Below are 12858 nucleotides of genomic sequence, written 5' to 3'. Positions count from 1 at the left end.
AAACTTGAGGATCCTCCGATTTACCAACATGTGTCCTCCTCTGCAGCTGATGATGTCCAGCATCTGGAGCGGGTCTGTGCAGGCCTGGTAGAAACACGGCACCAAAAGCTGAGTCTTCCTTGCCCTCCAGTAAGAGCTTCGTCATGTGTCTGGTCCTTGTGGGGACAAGAAAGTCCCTCCCCAAAGGCTCTGATGTCTCACCTAGGGTTCCAGTCCTCTCCTCAGGTCAGGACCCCCTATCCCTGTGGGACTTCAAGAACCTGGGAGCCTCTTGCTCTCGCGCCCCTCTCCCCCATCTCGTCTCCAGCACTCCCAGCCCAGTTCCTCTAAAGTCAGCAAACATGGGCTCCGCTAGGGAGAGGCCCTCTGCATCTGTGATCTTGTCACTGAATCCTCCTTTTTCCCCACTTCTGTGATATCAGGAAAATTGACTTCTTCACTTTACCAGTTTTTTGGGTGTCTTTTGTAGTGGTTGGCTTTTAAAGTGTCTGGCATTCTACTGAGGAATGAAGATTCCTTTCATTTTGTTAATCTAAAAATTGTTTTGGAGATAAAAATCTTGCTGCTGTTTTTATCACAAAAAGAAATCAAAAGTGTTCAAGGAAAGAATTCACATATAATGGTCATCACGCAAAATAAATCTGATACTGATTCTGTAATAATACTTGGAGAAAAAATATATACTTTGATTAGATCCTATTTTAAAATCATTTTTCTGAACTAATACTGGCCTGTCAGTTACATGTCATGATCTAAAGTAGGAAAACAGTGTTTGGAGAGCAGGAATAATGTAATCTCATTTGTGCTTAAGGAAATAAATCATGTTAGACACGATTTCCTTTTCCAAAGTTATTAATTCCATAACAAGTACAATAACAAATGTATTCTTTTTTTTTAATATTTTTATTTATTTCTAGGAGAGAGAGAGAGAGAGAGAGACAGCGAGCAGGGGAGGGTGAGAGAGATAGGGAGATACAGACTCTGAAACAGGCTCCAGGCTCTGAGCTGGCAGTCAGCAGAGAGCCCGACGCCGGGCTCGAACCCACGAACCGCGAGATCATGACCTAAGCGAAAGTCGGACGCTTAACTGACCAAGCCACCCAGGCGCCCCTAACAAATGTATTCTTAAGTGGTAAAAGGAATAAGGAGAGAAGGGAAAGAAAGAAGAAAGGAAGAAGGAAGGGTTTGCAGTAAGGAGTTCATAACACTCATGAAGAATGAAAAGTCCTCAGAGTGTATTTCCACCCACATTCACATGGACACACACGTCCATCCTAAATTGTCCTCATCCACCCCACGGTCACTGGTGTGGAGACGGGGGACGCTGCCCATATCTGAGAGCAGGACACTGGGGACCCTGCAGTGTCACAGCCCCAACACAAACCTCCAAGGAGGCTCAGCCTCTCAGGGCGGCAGCAGCAGTGGTGATGACAGAGGACTAAAAAGCTGATGGTCATTTCCACCACCCCTCCCCTGAGATGGCCCCAGGGCGCACACGTCTGCCCTGCCCCCCACGCTGTCTCTGAGCGCAGGCGCAGTGAGCACTGAGTCTCTGCACGACCTACAGTCACGTGGGATCACGTTCTCGCTCCTGCAGGTTGTGTGGACTTGACTTTGTAGGTTTTCTCCCAAACACAGAAGACCGTATATCGCACTTTACACGGAGGTAGGCCCCTCCCACAACCTTCCAGCCCTTTCTACACTGCTGCACCCACCAGGAGATTTGCATAGTGTCCCCCAGGGAGGACCTTCCCCATAAAGTCTGGATAAAGGGTCAGCTTGAATCTGGCTTTGACTTGTCAGAATTCCTCAGGTCAACTTCTCAAAATGAGGTTCCCTGCTCAGCTCTTGGGGCTGCTACTGGTTTGGTTCCCTGGTAAGGCCAGAGGGGGTGGGAAAGGAGAGCCAGGTGGAGAGGGTGGGCTCTGGGGGCACCGCTGTCCCCAGGTGTATTCTGTGTGAGTGTCAGACATGTGTGACTCTTCCTCCGGGGTGGGGCAGGTGAGGTTTAGATTTGTGAGAGAGAAGAAGGTTCCAGAAGGAAAAAGGGCTGGCACTCTAATGAGGACTATGACACAGAAGGTGGGGATGGAGTCAGTGATGGTTAGAGACCTCTCTCCAGTTCACAAATGTCAGGTTCATTTTTATGATTGGACATTTTTGGTGCCTGCTGGAAGTCACAAGTATTGAGAGTAACACAAAGTCATATTTTAACTAAAATAAATGAGATGAAAACAATGAAACTTGCTAAAAATATTTGTATCTAACTTGGCACTTCTCTGTCCTTTCTTTAGGATCCAGTGGGGATATTGTGCTGACCCAGAACCCTCTGTCCCTACCCGTCACCCCTGGGCAGCCGGCCTCCATCTCCTGCAGAGCCAGTCAGAGCCTCCTGCACAGTAATGGATACACCTATCTGTACTGGTTCCTGCAGAAGCCAGGCCAGTCTCCACGGCGCCTGATCTATGGGGTTTCCAACCGGGACCCTGGTGTCCCAGACAGGTTCAGCGGCAGCGGGTCAGGGACAGATTTCACCCTGAGAATCAGCAGAGTGGAGGCTGAGGATGTTGGAGTTTATTACTGCAACCAAGGTACACAATCTCCTTGCACAGTGGTTCAGCCCCGAACACAAACCTCCCTTCCTGGGCAGACAGCTGCCCCAGCTGGTACCTTCTCTGGGGAACACACAGAACAATCTTTGAGTCTGTGAGAGGAAGGTGCTCGAGACCCAGGGACAGCCTGCAGCTGTGCAGTAAGGCCCGTCAGCTGCACAGTCTGGGGGGCAAAACCAGCAGGGAAATGCAAGGATCTTGTTTTGTGAGGAATGGGTCACTGTGAAGGGAAGAGCCAATGACAGCCCCGCCCCATCCCCCGGTCCCATGCCTGTGCTTTCAGTTAAATATCACCAGTTTAGTTACCAGACAAGTCACATAGATATTTGGTGACAGATTAATTCATACTGAAGATGAACAGTGTGGGGTACATTTTCCACAGCACCATATTTGCTAATATTGGTAATGTTGGTATTTTCTCAGTCTCTCTTTTTCTCACTTATCTGCTACTTTCCCTACCCTTCTATTCATATGTTGAAGAGAGCACCCTGTGCAAGCTGCCCTCCCAGAGACTGTGGATGAGAAAGATTATTAACCATATTTAATTCTGATCCAATTAGCTTTTTGAAAATTTTCTGAAATGTAAGATTCCAGTATCAAGATTCTAAGTGAGAAGGGGATTCTTGCAATTTCAAAAGTGATGACCCTGAATAACATATTTTTGGGAAATGTACAGTAAAAATTGGATAGTTTCCCTTCAATAGAATCGTGACTTTAAGTGTGAATCGTGACCTACTCACGGGTCATGCCATTAGGTCCTCACACACATGACAGAAGCAAGAGTGATTAAATCCACACACATCTAATCCTGTCCCTAGTTAAGAAAATAAAATGTACCACGGATGATTGCCTCTTCCAAGATAATGAATATCATAACAAGTACAATTAGATCCAATGTTTCAATTCCGGTTGCTTAGGCAGTCTGTGGGAAAACGTATACAGAAATGAAGCCGCCTGGAGCCCACACAGCATGGCAGCCTGGGTGATGGGTTTGAAATTCCTTTGCTAGGATGCATTTTCATCGTTATCAGTTCAGACCTATAAACCCACTGCTTTCTTGTCTCCCACAAACTTTGGTAAACGGTGTTTTCTTTCAACTCAGGAAACTTTCCAGTTTCCATTTCTGTTCTTTCTAGTGTCCATTTTTGTTCTTTCTGGATCCGACTTTACTTGGTGAGTTCTTACTTAGTTTCTAAACATTTGGGAATTTTTTGATAACTTTCTGTTACTGGTCTGAATATATTTCCCTGTTTCCACTGAATAACTTTTTATGACTTGTATCCATATTAACTTTATTGACGTATACTCTGGCCCCCATTGTGCTCTATCACAGCGAATGCTTTGAGGGAATGTGTATTTTATGATCTTCAGCACAGCATCCTCCAAGTATAAATTAAGTCCCTGTGGTTGATTGATGTCACTGTTCAAAGCCTCTGTCTCCTTACTGGCCCCAGGGTCAGGGTGCCTGCACCAGGGGCTGGACCTGCTGCAGCGCCCTCCTCTGCTCTGGGCCCCACTCAAAGCTGCCTGACTTCATGTCACCAAGTCTCAGGGTCAGACCAGTCCTCCTAGAGGTGGATGGGCTTGTCCAGCATCAGGGACACCAAAGGTGATTTCTTCTAAACGTCAAAGACAGATGCTAAACCCAATGGAAGGGAAGGTACCCCCCAATCTTGTTCATGGGGTCCCCAGGCAGGGATCTCTCACCAATGGGTAAGTATATTTTATGGAAGTAATCAGTCTAAAATTTTACTGAGGGCTGCTGGAATTCTACAACATAAGAGAGCTGCTCTGTGGGTTGAGGTTGATCCCTGGTCACTAGGGTAAGAATAAGAAATGTGGGGGGGAATGTGCCCAAGGAGGGTCTCATCAATTATTACAGCCTGTAGTTTTTTGTGAAATCTCACAATTCCATCATGTGACTGCTCCAAGGGACTCAGAACTCATTCATTCTATTTTTATTTTATATTTTATTTCAGATCCTTATTCTGTGCAAGGCTGAGTAGGTGCTTTAGGAGATCAACGTGCAGATTTCTGGAAGCACTACTAAGTGAAGGCAGGTGAGGCTTCAAGCAGCACTTGGACCTTGGGTGCCCCTAGGCTCCTGCTACAAAAGGCCAAATGGATGTAAAGGTCACTGGTGCGCAGCTGTGGCTCCCATAGGTCACACAGTCACCCTCTTCATTTACTGATGCAGACGGAACCTGTATGTCCCTTATAGGGCACAGAGTGGCCACTGAATACTCCATTCAGCTCTTGCCTTTTTCTTGGTCGGAAGTTCAATTTGTGTTAACAATTGGAATAAAAAGGGGGAAGTCAAAGGGAATTTCAGGTAATTTAAAAAAAATCAGCTTACGTGATCTAATCTGATCTCGCTTATTCTAGAGGGTTTAATATTCTCAAGATTTGTGTAAGCATTTCTTAGACGTTGAAATAGTTGAATATGGAAGAAACAGTGAATTTGAGATTCACAGCTTATAGTCTCCATTTTTGTGCAAGTAGACTAGTTTTTCTAAATAAAAAAAATCCAAAAAAAATTATTTTTTCCCTAGAATACTAAGTTCAGTTTCTCTCTTTCAAGCCTCAAATTCTTTGTTCAAAGGCAGATTCAACTTAAATTTGAAAGACTAGAATGCCCATGTCTCAAGCAAAGCAGGCTTTCTTACAAGGTCCCAACAGGCAGTGTAAGCAATTATTAAATTTGCAGACAAGCTGTGGCTTCAAGGAGATCATTGGAGCAGGGACTCCCCTTTCTGCCAGGGCGAGCCTAGGGCAGGTCTTAGAGGAGGTGAAAACTTACCAGGCAGAGAAGCTCAGGTGGCAATAGAGTTATTGTCTTACTCTGCCCGGTTAGTCTACACACAGCAGAGAGTTTCACGCTGACAGACAAAATGCCTTCGTCTCCAGCACATGATTCTCCCACCTCATGGATGAACTGTGTACCTGTATATGATTTTTTATAATGATTTCAAAGCAAAGGAAACAAAACTAAGACGAATATTTGGATACAGATTCATAATCAGCAGAGGAAGAGTAAGGTCTTGAGGATTCAGAAAAGTCAGGTGTGTAAACATACCTGGCTCCCTCAGAGAACCTCTCTGCTCGGATGATGAAACACATGCATGAGCCTCCCCGACCCCACTGTGCACCGGGAGTCATCCTCTTGTGGGTAAAACATTGTAGTTGTTCCCAAGAGACGGACATATTTAATCCCAGGGGCCTCAGGGGCAGGAATCCCCTCCAGATCACCTAGGATTGGGGGTGTCCTCAATGGCAGGTCAATCTCAGTTTTCTGACAGTGATGTCACCGGATCTTTAATCAGGATGTACCTCCATTTGTGTCCATGGAGGGAGGAAGCCTCTGTGTGTGTCTGAGCTTCGACAAAACAGCGTGGGTTTGGGCTGTTTGGACCCACAAAGTGTACAGCACACATGCCCACAATGTGGGAGAGTCTCTTACTCCCCACCTCTGACAGGACACAGACTCAGAAGTGCCCCCTGCAACACTGCCTTCCCACGTCACACTCACGCTTCCAGTGTCATTGAACCCAAACCAATCTCCTCCTACCACACACACAAAACTACAGCAACACCCACCTGTGTAAGATTGTTTCTCATTCAGCTGCTGATGGTCAAGTATAGAGACACAGAGAGCAGCTCTGTAATCCCCCCCAGCCCCCCCCTCACATGTCCCTTCACCAGATGTTATTATTTTGTGTTCAGGCTACAATGACTTGACTTGGCTAGTGGGCAGTTTGGGTGTCCAGGGCACAGGATGGCCTGATAGAATTAAGAGCATCACACTTTCTGTCTACAGGGAGTATAGGAAAGACATGCAGCCTGGGTGACCAATTCTATAGCATGTTACGTGTGTGGTGTATTTAAGGGAAACAGATTATGTGATAAAACGACAGCCCGAATCAGAGACTCTTACAGATTTTACATTAATTTCGTAGAAAATAACAAACTGCAGGAAACTGAAGCATCCTAAAGACTACTTTGTAAGAGTAGCCTTTTCAAGCATTGATTTGTAACAAAAGAAAACACACGCTTCTCACTGTTACTCTTTTTCTCACAGTCCAAGTTTCCAATTTGGGTGATTCGTCTCCAAGCCTGCCAGAACAAAGCCCCACAAAGCTGTGGGTCAAAAGGGCAGCATTCTCCAGTGCTGGAGCTCTGGGGGCAAGAAGTCTGAAATCAATGCTGTGGAGCAGCTCTCACCCAGCACCCAGGTCCCTAGTGAGCATCTTCGATGCAAGTCCATAGGAATGTCCACTTGAAGGGAGTGAATCCTGTTTCTCTTGTTCCAACACGCAGAACCTACTTTTAAACTGTGAACTCATGGCTGTGGCTGCATAAAATACGTGACAGGAAAGAGTAGATGTGGGAAGAGATTTTCCATAACTATGTAGAAAAAACTAATTTAAAATTATTACTTGGTCCTTTTGTTCTATTATATTCACTACCAGAAACATACATTTCTTTTGCCCTTTCCTCTTGTCTTCAACAGAGCTAGATACCAGTGGAGAACAATTTTGCACTGCTGGTGGGAATGCAAACTGGTGCAGCCACTGTGGAAAACAGTATGGAGGTTCCTCAAAGAATTAAAAATAGAGCTGGGGTAAGACTGAGCACTTACACCTCTATGTATTTATCCAAAGAATGCAAAAATGCTGATGTGAAGGGGCATGTGCATCCCAGTGTTTATAGCAGTGCTATCAGTAGTAGCCAAACTATGGAAAGAGCCTAAATGTCCATTGACTATTGAATGGTTAACGAACTGTGGCATATATATATATATACAGTGGAACAACATAGATGGAAGTAGAGTGTATTCTGCTAAGCATAGTAAGTCAGTCAGATAAAGACAAATCTCATATGACTTCACTCATATGTGGAATTTAAGAAACAAAACAGATGAACCTAGGGCAAGGGAGAGAAAATTAAGATAAGAACATGGATGGAGGTAAGCCATAAGTGACTCTTAATTGTAGAGAACAAATTGAGGGTTTCTGGAGGGGCATTGAGTGGGGGACAGGCTAAATGAGTGATGGGCATTAAGGAGGGCACTTGCTGGGATGAGCAATAGGTTTTATATGAAGAGATGAAAGCACAAATTCTACTCTTGAAACCATCATAACGCTGTATGTTCACTACCTTGGGTTTAAATTTAAAAATCATTGGGGGCGCCTGGGTGGCTCAGTTGGCTAAGCATCTGACTTCAGCTTAGGTCATGGTCTCCTGTTTCATGAGGTCAAGCCCCAATCGGGCTCTGTGCTGACAGTTCAGAGTCTGGAGTCACAGTTCAGATTCTGTGTCTTCCTCTCTCTCTGCCTTTCCCCCTGCTTGCAGTCTGCCTTTCTCTCTTTCAAAAATAAAAACATTTAAAAAATAATTTTAAAATAACAATAAAATAAATTTTAAAATAAGTAAAACAAAGTCTTTTTTTAATCAGAGAAGAATTCTTACAGTAGTTTGAATTTTCTAACAGATTATGAGATAAAATAACCAGTTAAAATGGCAGACTTTTAAAGGAGGAATAAATTAATTTTATAGGAAGTAGCAATATTTTATGAAATTCATGCATTTTAAAATATTTTGTAAGAACATTTTAAGAATCAATGTGTATTTAAGAATACATTAAAAGAGGGGCGCCTGGGTGGCTTAGTCGGTTAAGCGTCCGACTTTCGCTTAGGTCATGATCTCGCAGTTCGTGGGTTCGAGCCCCGCGTCGGGCTCTGTGCTGACTGTCAGCTCAGAGCCTGGAGCCTGTTTCAGAGTCTGTGACTCCCTCTCTCTCTGCCCCTCCCCTGCTCACGCTGTCTCTCTCTCTCTCCTAGAAATAAATAAAACATTAAAAAAATTTAAAAAAAAAGAATACATTAAAAGAAAGCATGATGGGTTTCTTGCTGTTAGTCTTTTCCCTAGAAATTAGGTTTCCATACTGGAGAGTAGGTAAAACTGATTAATTTATACCTTTACAGAATGACGCTTTAAAACTAGGTGAAGGTATATAATATTGTTCTTTTTCTGTTTTTATCTTTGTTTTCATGTTCAATGCCATTTTTTTTATTGCTCACCTGCATATATTTTTTGACTTCTTACTCCAGGATGGTAAATTAGGAGCCCGATATTTTCTGAAGTAAAACCCAGATTGAAATAGTAGCATAATAAACAAAAGTCAAAGACACACAGAGTTCCAAAAGGTAATGAAAGGAAAAAGGTAAATGAAATTGTTAGTCGTGAAATAGGAGACACTTATTGTATTCCTGTCTCCTTACCGTCATGTGTCACTGGCCACCCAGATTCTTCCCATAGAGCTCAACAGTGAAAACCGTGTATCATTTTTACCGAATCATATTTTACAACGCTGTTAAAAATTCTTATTTTCGAGGATTGTGCAGAAGATAGTCTAGCCAAGCTCTCTTCTAGAAGCTTATGGAGAACAGTGTCTATTTGTTTGTGTTCTTTGGCAGGTAAGTCTGACTTGGGGTTAGTTACGCAAGATGACCTCTAGCCACAGACTCTACTTTTCCATCACTCTAGGCTGGTTTCTTTGTTTTGTTTTGGGTAACAAAGGACGGTAACTACCCTCGTGAATGAATTTAAAATCAGCTCCATTTTCCACAAGCTGTTCAATCCATCCTGACTCACTTCACTGACAAGGGACAGAGATTCAGGTGCCTGTCCTACTTGAATGCCCCACGGCAGGGTATCCGGCTTGCCCTGAGCAGTGGCATCTTTGGGGGTAAAGGCAGGGAAACATCAGTCACAGGAAAGTGTTACCCCAGGACGTTCAACAGTGTCTCCAGTTCTTGCTCTTCTCACATACAAATCTCCTTGAACTCTACGTTCATGGCCATGGCCGTGACTCATTCAGGTCGGGGAGAGACTCAGGTTGTCACACAGAAGGAACGAGAACCTGGAAGGCCTGACAGAACCTGTCCTCCATGATGAGAAAGACTGTACGAGAAGAGATTTCTAACACCACACAGAAAACACAGTCCTTGCTTCTGTGATTCCGCTCTCTTAGGAAGCCTTCCGTGAAGAAATTCCTTTGGTTTCTTTGGTACGTGTGAGGCAAGTATGATGGGAGGTACACCCGTCAGTGGATGTCCAGGATTTTTTATTCACTGCCTGGTGCATGAATCTTCCCTGTCCTCCTCTGACATGAATCGGGCTGTTAGCTCTCTATACGGAGGACACGGCCTGGTTTCCCTGTCAAGGCCTCTCTCTCCCAGAGTGCTTTCATGGTGCTTACCTCCCCACATGACCTACAATGGTGGTTTCTACACTTGCGTTTCACTTTCTGAACCCGTTACCCTGGGGACCACAGAGAGCTGACAACACTTGAAGGAGCAGAACACCCTCTGCTGGAGGAAACACCCTCTTGATCACCAGCAGCATTGATGGGAACTATTTTGTCTGTAGATGAGCTGGCAGGAAGCCAAGAAGATGGCCCTTCACTTCCCAGTGGTTGAACCTAACTAGACACACATGTCCACATAATCAGTGTCTCTCTCCTTCCTAGAGAGTCAAGGCCAGTGCTCGGGTCCTCACCGCAGACCCAGATTTCCATGATCAGATCTTACTTCACACTCTGCAGGCAGAAGAACTGTGTCTTTAGTGCTTTTCCTCCAACCCCACAACATGATTATGTGAATTTGTTCACATGATAAAGGCTGTACCCTTTGTTGGCTCTTTCAAATCTGCTGCAGCCACAGGAGATTTGCATAGTGTCCCTAGGGAGGACCTTCCCTTGCAAGTCTGAGATAAAAGGTCACCTCTAAACTGGTCTTGACTTATGAGAGCTCATCAGTTCAGCTTCACAAAATGAATTTCCCTGCTCAGCTCTTGGGGCTCTTCATGCTCTGGATCCCAGGTGAGTGCAGAGGGGGGATGAGAGAGGAGAATGGGGTGTGGAGGGTGAGCGAGAGCGACCCCACTGCTCCCCATGTGTACTCTGACCATACATGTTCATGCTCCAAGGAAGAGCCCTTGATCTTATGAGATTTAGGAACCACCTAAAATGAACAATGACCAGTGTCGGATGAAGACTTTAAAAGAATGAATCACCTTGTGCCTTGTAAATATTACTGTTTTCATTATGATGTGGGTCATTTTCTTTTTCAAACTAATTAACCTGAAGTGATTAACAAAAGGAAAATCACGAAAATGGCTTGTAAGGTCTGTATGCATCCTTGAACTTCTCTCTCATTATTTTAGGATCCAGTGGAGATATTGTGATGACACAGAGCCCTCTGTCCCTGCCCATCACCCCTGGACAGCCGGCCTCCATCTCCTGCAGGGCCAGTCAGAGCCTCCTGCACAGTGATGGAAACACCTATTTAAGCTGGTACCAGCAGAAGCCAGGCCAGTCTCCACGGCTCCTCATCTATTATGCTTCCAATCGGGCCTCTGGGGTCCCTGACAGGTTCAGTGGCAGCGGGTCAGGGACAGATTTCACCCTGAGAATCAGCAGGGTGGAGGCTGAGGACGTCGGGGTTTATTACTGCCAGCAAGCTCTACAAACTCCTCCCACGGTGATTAAACGTTGAACAAAAACCTGCCTGGCTGGGGATTTCAAGTGCCCCAAAGTGTTGCTTGTCTGGGTGGCCCACAGCAGGTTGTCGGAGTGTGTGTAAGCGGAAGATGTTGGACACCCCAGGGGACTAGGTCGCGGCTGAGGGCCCCGCACCACGAGGACTTTGGCTCCCCTCGGGCACCACGTGCTAAGGCCCCATCAGGTGCCACAGCCTTAGGATGGCAGAAGCGGTCCTGCAATGGGTCTGTGGTCTTACGTTTCTTTTTTGGGTGTGTTGTTAGGGATGGAAGTAGGCCTCCCAGGCTGGGGATTTTTGGCTTCGGGTAGCCCCGCCCCCCACTGTTTTCCAGGATGGCAAAAGTGTTTATACTCCATCACCTATGTGTACATACCAGTTGCTATAAGTGCTTTGCAATCCTTCTTATATCAGACATTTATTGTCTCCATGCTGGTAGATCCTGAAAGGGTATTGTGGTAAAAATGTACATTTCCTTGATGACCAAGATGTTGAGAAATTTTTCATGTTTATATTTTGTTATCCATTCAGATATCCTTTTTTTTTTGAAAGTGCTTTTTTTTGCTTGTTTAAATTATATAGTATGTATACTTACATATCATCATATGATTTAATACATAATTTGCATGTTTATACATAAATATATATAGCTTGTCTCTTTCTTCTAGGGAGTTCCTTATACATTCAGAAATAAACTTTTCTCATATTGGAGAAACCGCTCCTGCTTCACGGCATGTCTGTATTTAGCTCAGGTCATAATCGCTCCGTTCACGAGTTTGAGCCACGTGACTGGCTCTGTACTGACAGCTCCGAGCCTGGACCTGCTTCATATTCTGTGTCTCCCTCTTTCCACTCCACCCACCCCCAACATTATGTGTCTCCAAAATGAATTAAAACAAAAAATTAAAAATATATTAAAACTCCTTTCCCACCTTTAGAGACCAAAGGTACTCTCCTATACTTTCTTCAAGAAGCATAATTACTTTACTGGTTATGTGTAGAAATATGATCTTCCATTAACTCATGTTTTTGCATAATGTGAGATGGGCCAAGGCATTTATTCCCATTTCTATAATTTATTAAAAAGGAAAAATGACCAATAATCTACCTTCCTTTCTTTGTTAGAAATCAAGGGACTGTGTACATGTGGGCCATTCCCTGGATTCCTGTTTTGTTCTATTTGTTTGCCTATCTTTATACCTCATATACACTACAGTGTATTAGTCAGCTTTATAAGAACTTTTAAACCTCATATTATTAGTTTTCTGACTTTATTTTACTTCCTAGGAGTTCCTTGGATATTGTAGGTCATATAAATTTGACCTAAATTAGAATATCATTTTCTTTAATTTGGGGGAAAAAAAGTCCTTGGGGATTTTAATGGATTACATTCAATATTTATATCAATTTGGAAAAAGTTGACACTTAATAATATTGAGTCCTTTATTAACATACAAAATGTCTTATATACCAAAATCTTCTCTAACCTGCTATCGGTACTATATATGTTTTTATTTATTTATTTTGAAAGAGAGAAGAGAGAGAAAGCAATAGAACCTGAATGAATTTATTTTGAAAGAGAGAGGGAGAGAGAAAATCCCAAGCAGGTTTTGGCTGTCAGTGCAGAGCCCCATGTGGGGCTGGTTCCCATGAACCGTGAAATCATAGCTAGACCCGAAACCAAG

This window comes from Crocuta crocuta, unplaced genomic scaffold (assembly GCF_008692635.1).
Source record: "Crocuta crocuta isolate KB4526 unplaced genomic scaffold, BGI_CrCroc_1.0 scaffold67, whole genome shotgun sequence".
Classification (NCBI taxonomy): domain Eukaryota; kingdom Metazoa; phylum Chordata; class Mammalia; order Carnivora; family Hyaenidae; genus Crocuta; species Crocuta crocuta.
The sequence above is the reverse complement of the archived record's forward strand: the minus strand, read 5'-3'. Positions refer to the sequence as shown.